The 20,862-nt window shown below is 58.2% G+C and overlaps 1 protein-coding gene across 7 annotated transcripts in view; it reads left to right on the forward strand.

The window, feature by feature from the left end:
• The first annotated feature begins 4,713 nt into the window (after positions 1-4,713).
• Positions 4,714-20,862, forward strand: part of MEF2D (myocyte enhancer factor 2D) — a 75,235-nt gene continuing 59,086 nt past the window's right edge. For 2 of the 7 annotated variants that reach the window (XM_053966956.1, XM_053966963.1), the window contains exon 1: positions 5,210-5,317. The gene's annotated coding sequence lies outside the window, so the exon portion shown is untranslated. Of the gene's footprint in view, positions 4,794-5,209; positions 5,318-20,862 lie in introns of those variants that run through there. The other 5 variants (XM_053966959.1, XM_053966962.1, XM_053966964.1 and 2 more) reach the window with 5 other exon arrangements.

Here is a 20,862-nt window from a genome sequence, read left to right on the forward strand (position 1 = left end):
GGCGAGGAAGCAGGGCTGTGCTCCGGGGTGCCGGGGTGCTCTCCCGCCCACTCCGACACCGGCAGTCACGGCCAAGGGGGACGTCCTGCAGTGCTGCGGCTGCCAGGCAATATCCTGGAGCAGAAACGATGAGTGGGCTTCAGGGAAGGTACCTGAGCCTTTGTAAAAGTCACTGCACCCCGCACCTGAGCCCTTGCAAAACTCGCTGCATCCCACGCCCTGGCAGAGCTCTGGCGCTTCCCCTGCGTGCAAACCCTGTTCCCAGCCCCCAGGAGCCGGCCGAGCTGCTCCGTAATTCGGGCAGAGGCAAAGCCCAGATGTGAAGGCACAAGGACTGGCTGGGGGCCCGGCAGCCGGGAAAAAAAACATGCGAGTCTGGCTCTGGCTTTGGGAGCGGGCTCGGGGAGCTCGCACGGCGAATGCAAGCTGCCTTCCCTGGCCAACAGAGCTCCCGGTCCCCTTTTGGGGTGGGTTTGCAGCACGGCGGGGAGGAGGGGAGGGTGCAGGCATGGACCTGGAAGCAAAATGCTCACGGTCCCGTGCAAGCCTTGTGACGGGCGAGAAAAAGCCTCATCCTCCCCGCAGCCCGCGCCGATTCCCGGTGGGGCGAGCCAGGAAAGACCTCCCGGCGGTACCGGGAGCCGGGTCCCGTTTGGGCGGAGGAGTTCGGGGGGGAAGCCTCCCCACCCGGCCCCGCTGCTGGGGGTGCGCAGCTGGAGCCCTCCCAGGGCCCTGCCGCTTTAACCTGCCTCTCCCACGTGCTGTCTGGTTGTGCTGGAGACGGTGACGCAGGCAGGACGTCAATGGACGCTGTGGGAGAATTTAGACTTGGAGAGGAAGGGGAGGGAGGGAGGGGGGGGGGGGCAGGGAGGAAGGCAGCGTTTGCAGGGGCGGGGGCCGGTGGGGGTGCACGGCCGGGGCAGGAGGGACCCCGCACGCAGCCTGGCAGGGTCGCCAGGGAGCATCGCTGCCAGCTTCGTCCGTGCTGGACGTCCATGCCCGCTCCCCCCTCGTCCCCCGGGCATGTGTTGGGATCTCGGCCAGCTGCGAGGGCAAATAATCCTCCTCCCTTGCCCAAGCCGGGGTGGGCGGCGGGGGGGGGGGGGCAGGGGCCACGTGAAGGCGACGCTTCCTCCCTGCCCGCCGCCCCCACCCGCACTGTCACCACACGTGTGCCACTCTTGTCCCCGCGACCGTGCCGTGCTGTGCCCTGGGCGAGCGAGACCAGCGCGGGCAGGAGGGCACGGGTGGCCCAGCAACGGGGCTGGCAGAGACCCTGGTGGTCACCGCGGTTGTCCCCGGGCTGGGGAGCTGGGGATGACCCCGTGAGTGCCCCTCCGTGCACGGCTCTGCTCCTCTCCCCATCCCGAGGTGGGCTGTGCCACTGCCAAGGGCATCGCCCCCACCCCGGGCCAGGGTCCAGCCGATGTGGCATGGCAGGACCCCCATCCCCCTCCCTCTCTCAGAGCTTTCAAAGCTCTCCCAGAGCTTTCAGCTCTGCATACCAAGGGCACCGGCACTGCCAGGGACAAGCTGGAGCAGCACTTCCACTCCAGTGAGGGATGAGATGAGCCATGAACTGTCATTCCTCCCTGCATCCCACCCGTCTTTAAGAGCTAAACTGGTCTCCCCAAAACTCGCCTGGAACTCTGCTCCCACTTGGTTCGGAGGGGGGAACACTGGCAGAGAGACACAAAAAGTCGTGGCAAGGAGGCTGGAGATGCTGCTCAGCAGTACAGGACTCTGCTCTCAGCCTCTTGCCTTTGCCCCCAGCCCTCACCCCCCTCCCCTCCCTGAGCTCTGTGCAGGAGAGGGACAATAATCTTTCCTACTTTAGGTTTTTGGGTGCCTTTTTTTTTTTTTTTTTTTTTTTAGTAGCCTGAGGGTGTAGGTGGCTGCATATCTTGGAGGACCCAGGAGTCCTGCCTCCTTCCTGCTGGCACAGGGCAAGGGAAAGCAGTTTCCACTGTCAAGAGGCTGCTCACCAGCTGTACAAAGCAGCAGCCTGGTGTGGGAAGGGAGTTACTCAGCACTCAGTTCCCAAGAGACAAAAAAAAAAAAAAAAAAAAAAAAAAAAAAAAAAAAAAAAAAAAAGGCAGCTCAAACTGACTTTCCAAAATACTTTGAGGTTCATAGTAATGTTCTCGTCTTTGTCTCATAAATATCCTGGGTTGGATCCTTCCCTCGTTTTCATCCTGTAACTCAGAGAGCGGCACCAGAGCGCGGCTGTTGCATGTTATTCTGACTATTTTTATTTTTTATATCTTTGGATACATGATCTCAGTTGATTGGAAAACAAACCCCAGAGAATCCTTGAGGAGAGACTGCAAACAGCTCTTGGTGAGATGACTAATCCCATCTCTATCTAAACCAACAGCGTCCTAAAAATAGCCTTATTTCTAACAATAAATATAATAAAATAACTAACTGACAACAAACAGCCCCAAAAAGCCAAACACACTGAAAAGTCCACTAGAAATACATATTGGGACGGGGGAAGGAGCCAGCAGGAAACTGTGTCACTGAGTCAGAGGGGTGGCCATGCCACCAGTGATGCTCGGTCAGATCTGGCCTCTCTGTCGAGACCTTCGTTGCCTCTCGCCCTTGTGCCTTTGCTTTCTTTGTCCCAGATCAGCGTGAGGGAGGTCCACGGGCACCAGACCCAGGGGAAGCTGATGCCAGAGTCACCACCCCGGCCTCCAGCACCCGCTGAAAGCCCTGGAGTGGGATCTCCTACCCCAGCTCGGGGTGCAGGTCCATCACCCCCAGGGCTGCTCCGTGCCCACCAGCCTCCCCGGGCCCTGAGCTCACCACACACCTTGGATAATTTGGATAATTTGCCACCTACTTTCCACACACCAGGAGCCTCCCACACCCAGCGTGTTGCAAAACAACCCCCTCAGCTGAGTCACTGGCATCGGGGAACTTCTCCCTGCCCTCCTGGCCTGGGATGGGGCTCGGGGCAGAGCTGTGACCAACAGCTGTGATGGGAGCACACCCCAGCCCCAGCCCAGGTCACCCCAGGCCTTTGGGGAGGAAATTGGGTGTTTTGGGCTTGTGCAGTGCCCTGTGTTGTGGAGGCCAGTGCACGGGGACCACGTGCTGCTGCATTAATGGCTATGGGCATCATCTGGGTGAAAACACGACTCTGCCCCCATGCCTGGCAGCTCCCCTGTGCTGGTTTTGTGCCCCGGTGACACTGGGAGCACTCATATTCTCAGTGCTGCACCTGAATGTGACCCGGCAGGGCTGGGACATCCCTGTCACTGCCCCCTAGCCCCCCTTGAGCTGGGACAGTGGCTTTGCACGTGTCAGAGCCATCACTCAGTATTTTTATGGAGCTCTGGAGTGGCGCCAGGCTCGTGCTGGCTCCGTGTCACCAGCAAGGAAGGTGGGCTGCATTCTGCCAGTCAGGGGAACCCATGAAATATCTCCTGTGGAGGCTCTGACCCCTGGCACCAGTCCTTTTCTGCCAGAAGCAGTCCCACACCAGCCTGATTTTTTTATTTTTACTGCTTTGTGTGGCACGTGGGAGCCTGCCCAGGCCTGCCATGCCACATGCATCCCTGGGAAAGGACAGCCTGTGCTCCACGCCGACCCCCAGCCCTGCCATATGGCACTCCTCCAGCATTCCCAGCGGTGGGAGAGCTCATCCAGTGGGACCACCAGCTCCCACCAGTGCAGACCTGGGGTGTAGGCGGGTGGTCTGCATCCCCCCAGCCCCAAGGATCCACCACCGACACTGCTCTCAGGCTGTGGATAAGCAGCACTGGCCATGGTGGTGAGACAGGAACAGACCGAGTTACCCAACCCCCTAAAAACCAGATTCCTGCCCAAATTCACAGCCCCAAACTGTCCTGGCACAGAGAGGGGAGTCTCTGTTTGACCTGTTGGGTTTCTTGCAGGTAGCACAGAGCGATTTATCTGGGTTGCAGCTCCTTTAGGCGGGAGTGGAAAGGAGAATCCCTGAGGCCCATCCAGAGGTCTGTGACCTTTAGGAGCCGGGAGCGCAGAGGGCTTGGCGCGGGGTCTGGATGCTGTGGCCCTGCTGCCGGGGAGCACAGGGAGCCCAGTGCCGGTGCCAAGGGCTCGGCTGAGGATGCGGCGCTTTGGGAAGGGCCGGGAGCCCCGGGAGCCCCGGGATCCCGGCGCAGTGAGGCAGGAGCAGCCCCCGGGCTGTGTCCGGGCACACCGGACAGCCTCGTACCCACGAGGGCTCCGTGCCGGTGCCGGACGCACAACCGGGACCTTCCACTGCGTCCGAGTGCTGTATCCAGCATCCCGGCAGCACAGCTGGCACCTTCACGGGCAGCCGATGTCACCTGTGCGGCTTTGGGGACACCTGGACCCCACTGACCCGCTGTGCTGAGCCCGGGCCCCCCATGGAAGCTGGGGCAGAACCCGCCATGCCCCCGCGGGGCTGGGCCGGCCACTCCTGCCCACCCTGAGGAACACGAGTGAGGCCAGGCCAGACCCTGAGGGTGGCACAGGGGAGCTCCCGGCCCAGCACACCCCGCCGCCGGCTACCATTCCCCTTTCCCGGCTCAGCGCACCGTCGGGCCTGGCTCGGCCCCGGCCCGGCCCCGCTAGGCCGCGGTTCCCCCCCCCAGGCTCAGCCCCCCTCGGCCCCGGTCCCACCCCGTCCCCCCCCGGCCCCGCTCGCTCCCCCCCGCCGCGGCCATTGGCCGCCCGCGCCGCCGCCGCCGCCCCTGACGCTGGGCCGGGCCCGGCCATGGTCGCTCCCCGCCGGCTCCGCCGCAGCCCCGGCAGCGGCCGGTCCGCGCCCCGCTCAGGTGGGTCCCTCCCGCTCTCTCGCGCTTCTTCGCCGTCGGGTTGTTTTATTTATTTATTTTTTTTTATTATTTTTTTCCCCCTCCTTCTAATTCTCATTTTTTTATTATTTTTGATTTCTTTTAACGTTTCGCGATTCTGGCGCTTACTTCCGAGAACGAGACACCCCCCCCCCCCCCCCCGCCAAAACCTCCTCCTTCCCCGGGAGGCCTCGGCGGGGCGCGGAGCCCGGCGGGGTTTTGGGGTGGGGGGAGCGGAGAGGGACCCCCCCCCCCCCGACCCCCGCGCCGCACGGAGCCGCCCCGAGGCGCGGGGATGGGCGGGGGCGGGAGCAGCGGCGGCGGCGGCGGCGGCGGCGGCGGCGGCGGCGGCAGCGGCACATCCTTCCCCCGCGCCCCCCTCCTCCCTCCTCCTCCTCCCCCCCTTCGGCTTCAAAACAAACCGTCACCAAAATGGTGCAGAGGTGAAGGAGGGAGCGGGAGGAAGGGGAAGAGGTGGCGGCTCGGCCTGGGCGCTGCGGGGACAGGTGAGGGCGGCGCGGGACGCGGAGGGGCGCGGGACCGGGGGGGGGGGGATGCGGGTGCCGGGTGCGGGCACACGGGCATGGTCCCGCGGGGTGCTGCCGGTGGGGTGGGGGGGCAGCGCTGGGGGTGTCCACCCCGCTCCGGGGCGGTGGGCAGTGTCCCCGTGAGACCCCCGTGGTGACAGACCACGAGCCCACCCGCGGCACTGCGCCCACCCCCGAACGGGACCCGCTGCGGCCTGGCGGGACGCGGGGAGAAGCAGGGCCCGGTGGATTTCGGGGGTTGGGGGGGGGGTGCCCTCCCTGGTATGACATAGGGTGATGACATGGGGGCTGTGGGGGACCCGCCGGCGAGGCTCCGGGTGCCGCTGGGGGCTGCGGTTTGATTGGCAAGAGCAGATTTTGGGAGAGCCGGCGGTAAATCGAGTCCTGGAGCGTCCATGCCTTGGCCGTGCGCCGGCTCCGGAGCCGACAGCTGGGATTGTTTGTCCGGGGGGGGGGCTCAGCGCCTCCTCAGCTCCATCCGGCAGCGGCCGGAGCAGGGTATCGCGGTGGGGCCAAACCGCGTCACCGCTGCCACGGCCTCCCCGGGGTGCCGAGCGCTTCCTTGGCCGGAGGGACCGGCGATGCTGAGCGGGGATGCGGTGGCACGGCGTCCGGCATCTGCGGCTGTTCGGCATCTGTGACGCCCGTTCGACCGCGGCTTATCCCTTCCCCTGCAGCTCCCAAGCCCCTTTGGCTTTGTCGTTGGTTTTTATTCTTTTTATTTTTTTTTCCTTTTTTTCCCCCCTCACGCACAAGAGCAGCACACGGTCAGTTGTGCCACACACGCAGCTCTTACCCCTGCGCCCGTGGAGCCCCCATGGTACCCCCAGCTCTGCGCGGCCACCAGCTGGGCTGTCCCCTCCTCCTAATCCTCCACAAGTGTCAGAGCTGCCACGCGGTTTTGGCTAGTGACTCCTCCTTGCTGTGGCCAGGGACAGGGACACCTGTGCTGCTGCAAATTCCCCTGGCCCTTCAGCTCAGCGCCTCTGCCTGCCCCCACCCCGGGAAGGCCCCATCCTGTCCCTCCTAAGCCCCTTCTCCTGCAGTGCGTGGCCGTGTATGGATTTTTGGGCTGGCATTGCTTCGCCAAGGTGGATGTTCTCAAAGTGTCCCGGGACAGCCAGCCTGAAATCCTGCTGCTGACGAGGAAGGGGCTGTGCTGGCCTCAGTGAGACGGGGACGCTCATCAGGCCCGGGGTGCAGATTTTGGGTGTAGGTAAGGGTTATTCTCGTTATGCTCTTTCCTTCCCTGAGCTGATTTGGTGCTGGTGGCCCTGGTGTGTGAGCACTGAGCTGCCCCTGTCTCTTTGGAGCTCCAAAGCAAGCTGCTCTCCCTGCCCTCAGGATCACCGCCATGGGCTCCAGAAGGTCACAGACCTGTGGATGGGCCTCATGGATTCTCCTTTCCACTCCCACCACCTTGCCCTTCAGCCCCTGCAGTTGTCGCGGCTTTGCCGAGCTGAGGCATCTGCACTTGTGCCGGCTCCGAGCAGGTGGCCGATGTCCCCGCAGCGGCGGTGGGGGCCACTGCTCGGGTTTCGCCGGTGCCTCTGCCACAGCAGGGATTTAACGTGCTCATGCTGAAGGGGCATTAGCTCCCGTGTCAGGTGGCTCAGGGCTTCCACTCCTGCCCAGGCTCTCCCCCAGCGCAAACCAGCTCGGGGGCTCCTCATACTGAGTGGTCGCGTCCCTGTGTGTGCTCAGTCCTGCTGGGGGGCTCTTGGGACCTTGAGAAGTGCTGGCTTTGTCAATAGGTGACCTTGGGCACGTCCCTTTGCTTCCCCACGCTTTGGTGGTGTTCTCGGAATGGGGGAGGTGGTTAATGTGTTAAATTCCCCCCTCCTCACTGGTATGGGGCTCCTGGCTCCTCTTGGGAAGTGCAACTGCAGAGCTGGAAAGGGCTGTTGCTATTTTGTGCTGTCCCCGAGCGGGCAGGGTGGAGGCACGGACGGTGCTGGAGTCACCCGGGGTGGATTTTTCCCAGGCTGCCAAGTGAAACAAGTGGGGTCTGAGTCTCATTTAACGCTGCAGCCCTTTACTGTGACTCTGGCAACATAAAGGAGCCTAAATATGGTCATAAACTGCATCCACTTCAAGGTCCCTTCGTGCTGCCAGGGCAGCCTCACGGCGGCTTTGTGAGAGGGAGAACAAAGCCGAAAGTGTCGGACAAAAAGTATGGGAGCGGGACCCAGCTGCCGCGGTGCCGGCGTGTGCCGGGAGCTGGTGCCGGCAGCTGCCCGGCAGGGAGGTGTCACTGCTGGTGCAGGCCCTGGCTCACGAAAGATGGACATGAGAGAGGTGGGAGATGCTGCTTGGCACATCCCGAAGGAGCAGGAGGGCTTCAGCTAGGTGTGGAGGGCTCAGCTACAAGCTATGCGTCTAAACACCCTGGGCGAGTCATTTGAACCTAAAAAAAGCGTCTGTGGTGAGGGGGCAGAAATTGCTTTTCCCTCTTTTTTTTTCCAAGCCAGAGTGCTTGCCAGGGTCAGGTTGGCATCGCCTGGAGCGTGCTGGGAGGAACCCGCCATGGGATGCTGCGTGGCATCTCTCCTCTGTGATGGATTGCAGGGACGTGGCCTTTTTGGGAGCGAAGGGGAAAGAGGGAGCGGGGCTGTGGGTTGCTGACACTGGTTCCGCTCCCCCGGAGCACCGCTGCCCCACTGGGTGCCCCCGGCAGTGGTGGTGAGATGCCATGTGGCGCTGTGATGGTGCGAGCTGCCCTGGAAGGTGGTGCCTGAGGCTCAGGAAGTGAGCAGGCAGCATCCCATTAAATCCTGTTAATACCCGGGAGTGCACGTGGAGGTGACCCAAGGCACGGTGAGCTGCACAGGCGGCGGTGGGGCTGCCGTGTCGATGCTGTGCCGGACTTCCCCATCTGCAACCAGAGCTAAAAATATCCCCCTGCCTCACCCCGCCGCCGTCCCATCTGTTCGGAGGGTGAACTCCTCAGGCCAGGGGCTCTTTCTTATTTTTATCGCTATTTTGGCAGTTCCTGGAGGCTGAGCTGTCCCGGGTTCAGAGGTGACTCTATTGTAGATGACAGTCTTGCTCCCGGGAAGGTTTGGCTCTGCTGCTGAGCCCGCCACGGTGAGCAGAGAGCAAGTGAGGAGGAGGAAGGGGAGGAGGAGGAAGGCTGGGGAGGGATGGAAATGTGTGGCCGTGTTGGTGCCGTGGGGTGAGCCCCTGGCTGTGCTTGCCCTCTCCTTTGTGCCAGCAGGACTGTGGGGTGCATCACCCCCTCACCTCCCCCCAACGCTGGGACTTCACCACTCGATGTGACTCTCGGGGGTTTGGTTTTGTTTTTTTCCTTTCCTTTTTTTTCCTCTAATTAGATAAGCTTTAAATAAAAAGCTGAGATTTGTTAATCACTTTGTTTGATCAGAGCTCAGGCAGTGCTGAAGACCTCTAGGTTTTTCCCTCTGCCTGTGTGAGCAGCAGTTTGCTTTTGCTTTCAAGATGGATCTCGCCGTCTGCCTGCCAGCAGCTCTGCCTCCCCGGATCTGTCGGTTTGCATCTTGCACTCCACTTTGCTTTGCTCGTGGTTCTTCTTTAATTTTCCCTTTTCCCTCGCTCTTGGTGTTTCCCTGCTGTAGCTCCCCACTGCTTGCAAAACAGACAAGAGCCTGCATCCTTTAAAAAATCCTAAAAAAAGTGCCCATGTGGAGAGCAAAGGTTTGATAAATACTCCAATTTGGAGTGATTTATTTTGGGGGGGTGGGGTCTAGGTTTGCTTTCTCTTAAATGGGGGTGCAAAAGATGGGGGACTTGGGCCTCTGAGCTGCATGGGAACAGTTTTTTGGGGAAACTTGTCCCGTTTTTGTGTGGGTCACGACAAGGCTGGAGGGACACCACAGCTGCTCCATGATTCCCAGGGTGCTTCTTAGCTATGGGTGAGCACCTTCCCCTATATAAAAGGGGATAATGAGAGGAGGTGCATGCAATGCTGATGGGTCCTTGCTGCCACCATCTGTGTCACCCGGAGGGCTCTGGTCACGGCGAGATGTCCTGGTTGTGGCTGACTGCTGGAATGCTGGAACAGCTGCTGGGGCCTGTTCCCAGTGCTGGGTACTGCCATGTTGCCCAGTGGGACTTTAAATAGCTCCGTGCTCCAGTCCCCAGCTCCAGGGATGCCCCCAGTCCCTCTTGTGCCGCCACACGCGGAGCCCGAGCAGCCGGAGCGGTGCCGGCCCGGTGTCCTGGTGAGGGCAAGCTGGAAGGGCAGGATGGTGCCTTGTGCTGGGATGTGTCAGGCTCCAGCCACCACCCAGGAGCCGCCGTGGTGTCCCAAGCAGCCGGACTGGACCTGAGCAGGACACGTAGGGTTGCAATCAGCCCTCGGTTTCCCCGGGGGCAGCACGTGGCCCTGCCCGGGGAGGGGGTCGGCAGCACCCGCGGCCCGACCCTCCTGGCTGTGAGTGACCAGCACGAGCTGGAATGCAGAGGTGGGCAGCTGAGGCCCTGCCATCTGTGCCGGCTGTGCCCTGTCAGTGCTGCTGGCACAACGGCTCAAGGTCAAAGCCGTGCGCGGCGGCTTTGGGCTGCTGCTGGCGCGGGGTGGAAGCGCTCCCACCTCCTGCCCTGAGTCACTGCTGGTTGGGGTTGGGAAGGGGGTAATTAAATGACCTATTTCTGGGCAGGGAGGAAGAGGAGGAGGAGGAGGAATCGTTTCTCTTTCCAGAGCTTCAGACAGCTTTCTGCAAGCGTCCGGCACAAACCCCAAACCGCTTCCAGGAGGAGGTGCCTGCAGCCCCCCTGCCCGGGGTGCTTGGGGCACGGGTTGGGAGCTGGGGGCTGTGGGGAAGGGTGACCTCCCACTGCAGCACTGCTGTTGCATCAGCCTTTTTTTTTTTTTTTTTTTTTTTTTTTTTTGGAAGGAGGCAGGACAAATCCATGGCTCCTGAATTATTTTTTTTACCTTTTTTTCCATCCCCAAAAAGTAGTAATGAGATTTGGGAAGCGGAACCTGCCTGTGGGGCCAGGTCCTTTACCCAAGCCCACCCCAGGGCTGCCAAGGGATCATTTTAGGATTTCTAGTGGCCTTCCTCCTTCTCCTCTCTCCTCCTTCTGCCACAGGGGGATTATCAGCACCTCCTGTGTGATGGATCCTGCAGCTCATGGCCCCGAGGGTGCTGGGGCTGTGGGCCTGGGGGTACCTGCTCCAGAGGATGTGGTGGAGCTTCATGTGCAAGGTTTTATTGATGGATATAATCAATGGATTTAATTGATGGATATAAAATAATGGTTATAAATATCCCTGCTTGGAAGTTTTCATCTTCTTTTTTAAATGGAAGTGCCTTTTGGAACAAAGTGACTTTCCTCCATCCTTTTCGAAAGTGTCTTTTTTCTCTTCTTATTTTGAAGATGAAATTTTTTTTTTTTACTCTTAAATTTTTTCCTTTCCGATTTTTGAAAGACTTCAGGGAAAAATCGCTAGGCGCCATACCCAGGAACACATCCCATGTCGTGCAGGTGGGGAAAATATGTGGGGTCAGATTCATCTGGTTTGGTTTTCCTTAAAAAGGAAATGGAGAATTGGAAATGTTCATGGCATCAGTGAGAATTTTCTATCAAAGCAGACAAAATCTGAGGGGCAGGAGTTTGCTTAAACCTGCTGCTGCATCAAGTGTAAAAAAAAAAAAAAAAAGTTAAATAAATTAATTGGATAAAGAACTTCTGTTCAGTAAAAGACTGGCAACATTTCTGGATTTCTGTCTGGAATTTTTCAGTTGTAAAACCTGAAATCCTCCCCCACCCCTAGCAGTAACCTTGAGACATGGTGCCGGAGCAGGAGTTTCCACTGGCAGGGAAGAAAAAAATTACAATAAAGAATGTGGACAAATTATTTTGACTGACCAGCCTTTTTTTATTTTGCACGGGTGGTCACCAAGACTGGCCTGCCCTGCAGCTGCTGTGCTCAGTGCTGGGAACAGGAGATAAACTACTGTGGTGAGAGCCTGGGGCAGGGAATGGCAGGGATCGGGCTCCAGGCGTGGGTGCTCTTGGTCCATGGTGGCATCCACCATGGGAAGGACCTTCTGCAAGCTTGGGACTGCCAAGAAATGATGTTTTTCACCCATTTTGGGCATACAGAGGCAGAGAGTGGCTGTGTGTAACTACAGGTGAGGGCTGAGCTGTCGTGCTTTGTCTAAATCTCGTGATGAATGTCCCCGTGGAGCTGGTACCTGTGGGCTTCTTGCTGGCATCTGAGCGAGCTGCCAGCCCTGGGAGGGACTGTCATTTGTGGCTGGGAATGGTGTCCATCCCTGGCGTGCAGTGTCCTGTGGCACCCGTGACACCTCCTCTGGGTGGGGACCCTGCTGCTGCTCGGCTCACTGATGGGTGGCAGGTTGGGGTGGCTGAGGACCCCACAGTTTGTTAAAATCCCGGTGTGGCTGCAGCCTGGCTCTGCCACAAGCACCCTCCTCCTGCTGGGAATTCCTGCGGGGAGCTCTGGCTTTGGCTCTGTTGGACACGGAGCTTGGACTGGTTCAGAACTTGCTGGAAGAACCATGGGGAGAAGGAAGGGGTTTGTGTGTCACCGAGTGTCTCTGGTGCTGGCAGCACTGGGGAGGCCATGGGGGTGAGGAGGTGCCTCTAGGCACACTTATCACAGATGGTATTATAGATGGGAAGGGATCTTAAAAATCATCTCGTTCCAACCCTTGGGTTTATCCCAGGGGATAAACTACATGTTCCCTGGAGACATGTCTCTGCCCTAGGAAAACCCTGCGGTAGCAGCAAATTTGTTTCAATAACTGGAACAGGGTGTGGAAGGGTTGGGTGAAGGCAGGGCTTACCTGGACGTGGGCTTGGGGCAGTTTTCCATCGAGTATTCTGGGGTGGAGCAGCACTTGGGATCACATGGACAGCGTGTGCATCACATGGGAGCATGCACCAGCGTGGGGGCTCTGGGAAGGGCTCAGAGGGTTGGGATGCAGCCAAAGTCAGGCCTTATCTCCAGCCTCATCCCTTGGGTGATGCTTTCCCAGAGAGCTCCATGTGCCGCTGGACGTCTCGCTTTGCACGACTGAGGAGGATTTGACGCCCCATCTCCAGGGTTTTGAGCACGGGGATCAATCACGTATCCATCCTCAACCTTCCCTGACTCGGCATGGCCGTGCTTCCCACGCGCCGGCAACGAGCCGCCGGGAAAACTAGCACCTCTCGGCTCGCTCGATCAAAAATATCCCCAGCCCTGCATGGATGCCGTGCCAAGATGGGGAGCGGAGCCTGCGCTGCCTCTTAGCAGAAATCTGTCGCCTTGCTCGGCGGTGGGGAGGCTGGGAGGGAGGCTGGGAGGGAGGCTGGGATCTGCGGAGTGCTGAGCCCCAGCGCTTTCGAAAATAGAAGCAGAACAAATGGTTGGAGCAAGATGCTGGTGGTGAAGGCAGCCAAGGCCTCTTCCCGCGGCAGCTGGTGGCTGCTTCTTGCTCCTCCATCAATCCTCTCCCCAGAGCTGGCATTTCCTTGCGCGGGGGGGGGGAGAGGTGAACATCTGGCTCTGGGAGCGGCCTGGGACGCGGCGATGCTTTATTGGGTTCGCTGTGGCGCCCTGAGGTTTTGGTACAGTTGAGCTTTGAGGATGGCAGGGCAGGAGGGGATTCAGTCAGTGCGAGGTAAGGAGGAGATGGTTGGGTGGCGCCAGTTCCTGAAGGGACTTTGTCCCAAAACAATGGGACAGGTGCTGGCTCGAGCTGCGGGCACGGCGTGGCAGCAGGTGCTGACCTGGTGTCCGACAGCTGAGCACGGAGCTGCTGTGCCTGCTCCCTCGGGAGGGGTGGGGGTCCCGCTGGGCTCAGTTCCTGGTGGCTCCCGGGGGCCCCGGGGGTCGTGGGAGCTGCTTTGGGGTGCTGCTGGGGAAAGGCCCGAGGGTTGGGTACCTCGCCTCCTGCTTCCCCATGGGCTCCTGAGGGGACAAAGCCGCCTGTCCTCGCGCCAGCCACTGGCACCCAGCAGAGAAAAATGGTGAGCCCAGCTCTCAACACACATTGAGAGAGTTTGGAAAAGTCCTGGTAGTTGCCCTCAGGTCTTTGAGCTCTAGGGCCAGATGTGAGTGTGTGCTTTAGCGAGCAGGATATCACACCTGCCTTTGTGCTGGAGAGAGCTGCTCCGACTGGACGGGGTGGAAGAGGGAAGGTTGGGAAGTTGCTTTCCTTATGGGAAGATGTTCTTGCCTTGTCCTTTCCAGTGGAGAGGACCAGCCACGGCGGGCTCAGCATCTGCCTGGGTGACCTTGGAGAGAGAGGCTGCTTTGCATGTCCTCTGCCCTGCCAGCAGCACTTGCACCGAGCATCGGGGTCTTTTTGTTATGCAAATGAAGCTTTGGTTTTAGCTTCTCAGAGATAAATACCTTTGAGGCTAAATTTGGAGCTTGGGGTGCTGCTGAAAGTGCTCTGATGGCCCAAGGCCTGACAGGTCAGATGCTGAGGGTGGTAGTTTGGGTGTTTGGCTCCTCTTTGGGCACGGAAACAGAACAGTCACGGTATTTTTTCCACCGGCGTCCTACAAGATTTTTTGCAGCGAGGAACAAGCGCGTTGAGTCCTGATGGGGGGTCCTTGGCACCTGCTGCCACCCTGCACCTGGAGTTCCCACTTTTCCAGCGACGTGCTGTGGTTTTATTTTGGCTTTTAGAGCTCAGGAGACCCTTTTGTGCCAGCATCACGCTGCCCCTCGAGGATCCCCACTGAGCTGTGCCCTGGCACCAGGGCTCCAGTGCAGGACTGAGACAGGGATGTCTCAGTGCCCTTGACACCGGGCACCTGGGTTTTGTGGTCAGGATCTCTCTCCCACCCCTCAGAGAGGCTGAGGGGTGAGGGCTGCATGGCCAGAGGATGTGGTGCCAAGTGCCATGCACCAGACCAGAGCTTTTTCTCACCTCCCCACTTGCGTGTGGCGTGGCCCTGGCATCCCCAGGGGCAGCCTGGCTTCCTTTGGGACCCCGTGAGTCCCTGGCAGCCCGTCTCTCTTGTGATGGGGTCATGGGCCGTTGGTCTGGGTTTGGGCAGAGGTGTTTGTGTATGATCTTATTTTTATTTGTGCGTCTTTCGGAAATTTTTCGTCACAGCAGGTGCCGGTTCAGTGCCCGGCAGTGGGGTGGAAACGTGCCTAAAGCTGGTTTGGCTTCTGCTCGTGCAGTTTTGCTATTTCTGGGCCACAGGAGAGCTTGAACTCCCTAGGGTCTGCGGGGGGCTGAAGCCATCGGGTTCCTGGTTCATCCCTCCTGACCTGTGGGGTCACAGGTCACCTGCCAGCCTGAAAACTCACAGACATCAGCCCAGGGGCTCTCTAGGGCAGAACCGAGGTGGTGGGACGTTAAGAACACCCAGAGGTATCTCATGCCCTTGCAAAAACACAGGCAGTGGTGGGTTTTATTCCAGCAGGGTCTCCCACATCCTGCTCGCACTGGGATGCCTTGGGCACCTGCAGGTGGAAAGGAAAGGTGCTGGGAAACAGAGGTAAAAAGGGGAGGGCAGCTCTTCTGGAGCTGCTTCTTTTAAAGTTTTGGCATCGTCTGGGTGCTGAGCTGTGGAGGGCTGGGCTAAGGCCACCCCAAAATAGGGTTCTTATTCCTGCTGGGGTTCCACAAGGTTTTCTGGGAGATGGATTTAGGACTTGTCACTGTGTCCTGGCAGGGTGGCAGCCTGCATCCCCCAAAGCCCTGCGGGGCCTGGAGTACCCATGCCCAGGGAAGCTGCTGCACCAACGATGCCCCAAAGTGGATACTCTGGCCAAGGCACAGGAGCAGGTCCCCATTGCAGGGAAGAGAAGGCTCCAGGTAAACCTTAGAGCCCTTTCCAGTGCCTAAAGGGCTCCTAGAGAGCTGGAATTGACTTTGGACAAGGACCTGGAGTGACAGGATGAGGGGAGAACAGCTTCACACTGACAGAAGGCAGGGTTAGGTGGGATATGGGGAAGAAGTTTCTCCCTCTGAGGATGGTAAGGCCCTGGCAGAGGTTGTCTAGGTTGCCCCATTACTGGAATTTCCAAAGGCCAGGTTGGACAGGGCTTGGAGCGACCTGGTCTAGTGGAAAGTGTTGCTGACCATGGCAGGGGATGGAATGAGGCCATCTTTATGGTCCTTTCCAACCCAAACCATTCCACGATTCCATGATCCCCTGCATCCCTTCAGCTGTGACATGGCCCTGCTCCTCCAGCCTCTGCTGCCCCAGCAAAGGTGCTGCCTTGGTTCTTTCTTTTTTTTAAATTCTTTTTTTTCCCCTAAAAATGCATTACCAGTGCAGCTCATCCATATTTCCACCACCTTCTCCCTCCTGTTCTCGCGCTGGAGTCTATAATGCTGAAATTATAGCATCCCCCTCGTCACCATGGCAACGCTCAGGGATGTATTTAAAAAAAAAAAAAAAAAAGACCAGAAGCCCTCCAAGGATTATGACTTCAGTGAGGGATCAGGCTGGAGGGGAATCTGGGTCACGGCTGGAGCAGGCTTTTCTTCCAGCCTGTCTTCAGTAATTCCCCTCACAGTGCCCGGGGCCGCGTCAGGGCAGGGCAGAGCAGAGCTGCTGCTGGCACCCATGGGTGCCCTCGAGGGGGTCCAGCTGCTCTGGGAGGTGCTGCCTCCCTCCACACGAGGCTGCTTATTGCCCATGCACACTCTGGGAAGGAGCATCCTCTGCAAGCTCAGTATCCCCACCCAGCACTGAGGTGTTTTAACCAAGCCTCTTGGATTCCCAAACGTGCGGTGCCTGCAGGAGTGCCAGAGCCTCGCTCCCCCTCCACCCCGCTTTGTGCAGTGCAAGCTTTCCTCTCTCATCCCCCAAAATAAACAGGACTTTTTAAATATATTTTTTTTTACTCCTCTTCTTCTTTTTATTTTTTTTTTCCTCCCTTTTTCCACACCCCCAGAGCCGCTGTTGCTGGTGGCAGGGAGCCCAGACTCTGTAGGAACTCAGAAATGCTGCGAATCCAAGCCCTGGCTGCCCTCTCAGTTTCGCAATCCTTTGGAAGGGGGGAGAGAGAAGAAATAAAATGGGAGGGGATTTTTTTTTTTTCTTTATTAGAGATTTATAGACTTTCCCACCAGTAGGGACAAGGAGCTGGAGCCGAGCGGCCAATTTCCTACAGTAAGTTTCCAACACTGCTCCTCTCTGGCCACTGCAAAACCCTCTGCAGCCTCTCCTATGGTGGGTTGGGTTGGTTAAATTTTTGGAAAACCATCAGAAATGCTGGCATTTCCAGTGCTGGGGGGGTTGGCAGGGTGAGGGGCTGCTGGTGTGGGGCGTGGTGGTGCAGCTCAGTGGGCCAGCACCTCCCATGGGCTAGGTGATGCTAAGGGCCAGGAAGAATCAGCTCAGGTGGTGGTTTTTTTTCAGCAATTAAAGCCTTTTCTCTACCTGTTTTTCGGTTGCATGTGAACCCTTTGGCTTGGGCTTCGTGGTGGTGCCTGACAGCTGCTCATGGCTGCTGGTCCCTCCAGCCAGGCTCGGTGCTGCTGGAGCACGTTCCCTGCTGTCCTCATCCCCCTCAGCCATTTGGCCTCTCGAGGTTTGTGGTGCATTTATTTTTAGGTAATTGCAGTGTCCGGGCGCTGGAGAGGCCGCTCGGTACCACGCAGCCGGACAAGGGAGGGGTTTGTTGGCCAGTGTATTTTAAGCAGTTGGTTTCTTACAGGGGAGAGCTTGTCCAGCTCCTTGCACTGGTGTGGAGGGGCCCAGCCAATGCCACGGTGGCTCCTGTCCCCACAGGTGCCACTTCACCCATGCCTGGTGCTGGACATGGGGCAGGGTGCGAGGGTTCAGCTCCTGGCCCTCCTCTGCACCCTCGTGCAGGATCTGACCCTCTGCCAGTGCTCCTGCTGGAGGAAAAAATCCTCCCTTAAGCTGTGCCTGGATGAGATCTGAGTGCTGGCAGCTCTGCTCCCAGTATACAGTGATTAATGGGATTAAATTGGTGCCCCTAGTGAGGTTTTTTTATTTTGCATCTGGTTTTCTCAAGACTTTTTAAGCAGGGGGAGGCCGGGGCCATGTCGCACTGAGATCTGATTAGATAAGGGAGAGCTGCCTGTGAACAAAATTCCTACCGGATAATTATTTATACCTCCATGTGCGTCACTAATAAACATCTGGATCTGCTCCAAACATCTTCATTTGATTTGTTTTGTAGTCTCTCAACAGGGATGTTTCTCAGCTCCCCACCTCCCTCTTGTCGCGTGGCTTTTGAGGACTTGGCTGAAATGAGGGGTGGGTTTGAGCTCGTGGGACGAGCCCGTCCCCCAGCACCAGCCTCGCTTGCCCATTTCTCCCTGGGCATTAGCACTCTTGGGGCTGGTTTAGCAAATTCCCACTCCTGGGTACCCGTGATGGGGCGACAGTCACGTTGCCCTTTCTCAGGAGGAGAAAATTTGTGGTGTTGGTGGTTGAAGAAAAAAAATATGAGTGGTCAAAACAAGCCAAAAAGCAACCCCAGATGTGTTGCCTTCTATTTTAAACATCCTCGTTTGATTTGGGGGCGAACCAGACTCCTGACCTTTCGGAGCACGTGGGGCTGGCAGTCACGCCAAGCTCTCCCAGGCCAGGGCTGACTTCTTGCTCTGTTTGTGTAGAGCCAAGAAATTACTATTAATAACTTTCCCTGAATGAGAGTTGAGTACCTGCTTCCCTGGGGCTCCTTGGAAGGCTCCGGCTTGGGCGGATAACATCAACAGTCATTATGAACGGGACTGAGAGCATCGGGCACAGCTGGGATGCAGATGGGAAGGGACTGATGTGGGAGGGGAGAGATGAAGGAAGCCTCTGGCTGGCTGTGAAGCGCCTTGGGCAGGGCTTGCAGGCGCCACGAGCCATTTTTTGTGTGTTCCTCCATCCTTTTTACAGCCCTGGCCCCTCTTTGCACGAATGCGATGCGAAAACCATCGCGAGTCGCTGGAGCCAGCGGCGAATGCCAGCTCCATCCATGTTGGCTCTAATCTGTGTCTCACCTCTGCTGGGCTCTCAGGAGGAAAAAAAAAAAAAAAAGTTTCAGTGCTGCACCCAGCCTTAATCTCTTTAAACTGTATTTCGCTAATCCTTCATTAGGATCTCATTGTGAGCTTGTTATCCCGTTAGGGCTGAGCCGTGCGTGGCGGCGCCCGCGGAGCTGGGTGGGAAGGGGCTGTGTTGGCCCTGCCGAGGCCACGTGCTCCACCAGGACGTGCCAGCAGTGCCAGCCAGGTGGGCTCAGCTCTGTGGGGATGGGTGTCTGTGCTCCGTGCTGCTGCTGGGGTGGGGTGGGTGCTGGGGGGTGCTGGCGGTACCGGGGTCTTTGGTGTGAACTGTGGGGAAGTTGTTTCTCTTTGCCTTCCCATCCATTCCTTGACGTGCCCGTTGGGAGTGTTGGAGCTGGGGAGGGGGGGGGTGTCATGTACAAAGTGCTGGCTGTGGTTTGTACCAAGGCTGGTTCAGTCTTTGGAGCGTTTCTGGGAGCGCCTGCAGCGCCGGGGCCGGGCACCACGGGCAGGGTTTTAGCTGGGGTTGTTACCCAGGAGGCTGGCAGGAGGTGATTCCTGGCAGGAGCAGGGCAAACCTGGTGTGCACCGATCCCCCTTCCTGCTGCCACAGGACCAGCAGAAAAGGGCATCAGTCGGACCCATGGGCAGGCAGATTCCTTCCTTCAGTGAGAGGTGCTCTCCTGCTGGCAGGCTGCGCTGGTGCCCTGCTTGGTGCTGCCAGGCCCCTGTCCCGGGGGGCACAGCCATGCCAGCACTTTGCAGCACCCGACCTTGACCCCCTCCCCTCCACGTAGGGACCTTCTCGGAGTGGCTGGCGATGGCCAGAGCTCTGCAGCACCCAGAGGGCCGGGATACCTGCAAGCCACGTTTCTGGAGGTTCTTGAGGAAGGAGAGCGGCCCCGCACGAGGCTGCAGCTGGAGAAGAGGGAAGTCCACCCTGCTGGACAATGGAGCTGGGCTGAGCCGTGCAGGCTGCGATGGGCGAGAGCAGGAGATGGTCTGCAGAGCCGGTGCAGAAAGCAAAACAAAACCCACACACCCACACATTCCCACAGGCACACACGGCAGCGAGCAGGCAGGGAGGGGATCTGCCGGCAGCCAGAGTCGAGACTCCAGTTAATTTGGTGGAAAATGAAAACCATTGTGGCAAGCGAGAAAGTTCCTGGCTTTTTTTCTTTTTTCCTTCCTCAAAGGAAACATTAGGTGGGATTTTTACCTTCCCCAGGTTTTGTTTTGTGCAGAAATGTGGCTCTGAAGAGGAGCCTGGTGGTTAAAAGAGTTGCTGCCTGTTTTGTACTTTCCTACCCGGCCTCCTCCCTGCTGGAAGATCTCGTGGGCACGTGTGTCACCATGTCCTTGTCCACTTCTGCAGTGGGTCCAGGGAGGGAGGTGGCTCCTGTGACACTGCTCAGCAAGTGACAATGAACTTGGCTCTAAGCCTGCACGTGGCTTTGCCCGAGAGCCTTGGCTGGCGTTTAAAATAATGCACATTTTTTATTTGCCTCCAGACTGGGCAGCATCTCTGCAGGTCGTGCTTCTGGGCAGTGCTGGGGCACAAGGGCACAGTGAGGGGTTTGTGCCATCATTCACCTTTAGGAGATGGGGTCAGCTGCTCAGATTCCGGGTCTGGTTCTGGCTGGGGCTGGGGTGGTGCTGTACCTGTGCCGGGGCAGTGGGGCTCTCGCTGCCCCCCAAGGGGCTTCCCCTCTCCACCAGAGCACTTTGGAATTGTGAAGTACTGTGAGATGAGGTTAATGCTGGCTTACATCTTTCTATCATCTTTCCATCTTCCCTCATCTCTCCAGAAAATGAGGACAGTGAAGTCCAGGAGGGCTGGATCCCTGGGATTCTCTCTCCTTCCCTGGGCTTTGCAGCCCTTTGGGGTGCTCCAGTCAGGGGCTTGGCTGTGGCCCTGCTACCCTGCTCCCTGTGGCTGGGAAGGTAGAGCTTTTCCAAATGCCTCTCTCCCCTTTTCCTGTGCCTATAATTAGCCCTGGCTCCCCGCCACCGTATACTGTACGATCCTGGAAAGAGGTCATGGCTTTGCTGAAATTCTTGGGAACAGAGCTGCCTTTGCAGCTGGGAAAGCAGCACAATTTCCAAGCAGATAAGAAATAGGGCAAATGCAACTCTGTTCCCTGCTGTAATTTATGGGCTCTGGGGATGGCATCCAACGGCCTCCTCCCTCCTCTGGCTCTCCACGTGCCTGGGAGAGTCTGGATGGGTGCAGAGGTTCCAACTGGTTCCCAGCTCTGGTGTGCTGTCTGGTGGTGGCACATGAGGAGGGTCCTGTCTTCTCCTGGACTGCTGGGTCTGGTTTTCCCCTTCTGCTGGATCCCGTTGAGGTCTTGCCCAGGACTGGAGAAGGAAACAAACACATTTTTGGGTGTGTGTGGTCCTTTTCAGTTCTAAAACGTCTCATTTTTATGAACTTCCCCAGAATGGAACTTCCTTTGCAGCAGGAAAAGGATCATCTTCTTGACCTTAAAGGTCTTTTCCAACTGAAATGATTTTGTAATTCTGTGATTACACGATCTCTGGGCAGGTGAGGAGCAGGAC

Source organism: Vidua chalybeata, chromosome 29 (assembly GCF_026979565.1).
Source record: "Vidua chalybeata isolate OUT-0048 chromosome 29, bVidCha1 merged haplotype, whole genome shotgun sequence".
In the NCBI taxonomy this organism is placed as follows: domain Eukaryota; kingdom Metazoa; phylum Chordata; class Aves; order Passeriformes; family Viduidae; genus Vidua; species Vidua chalybeata.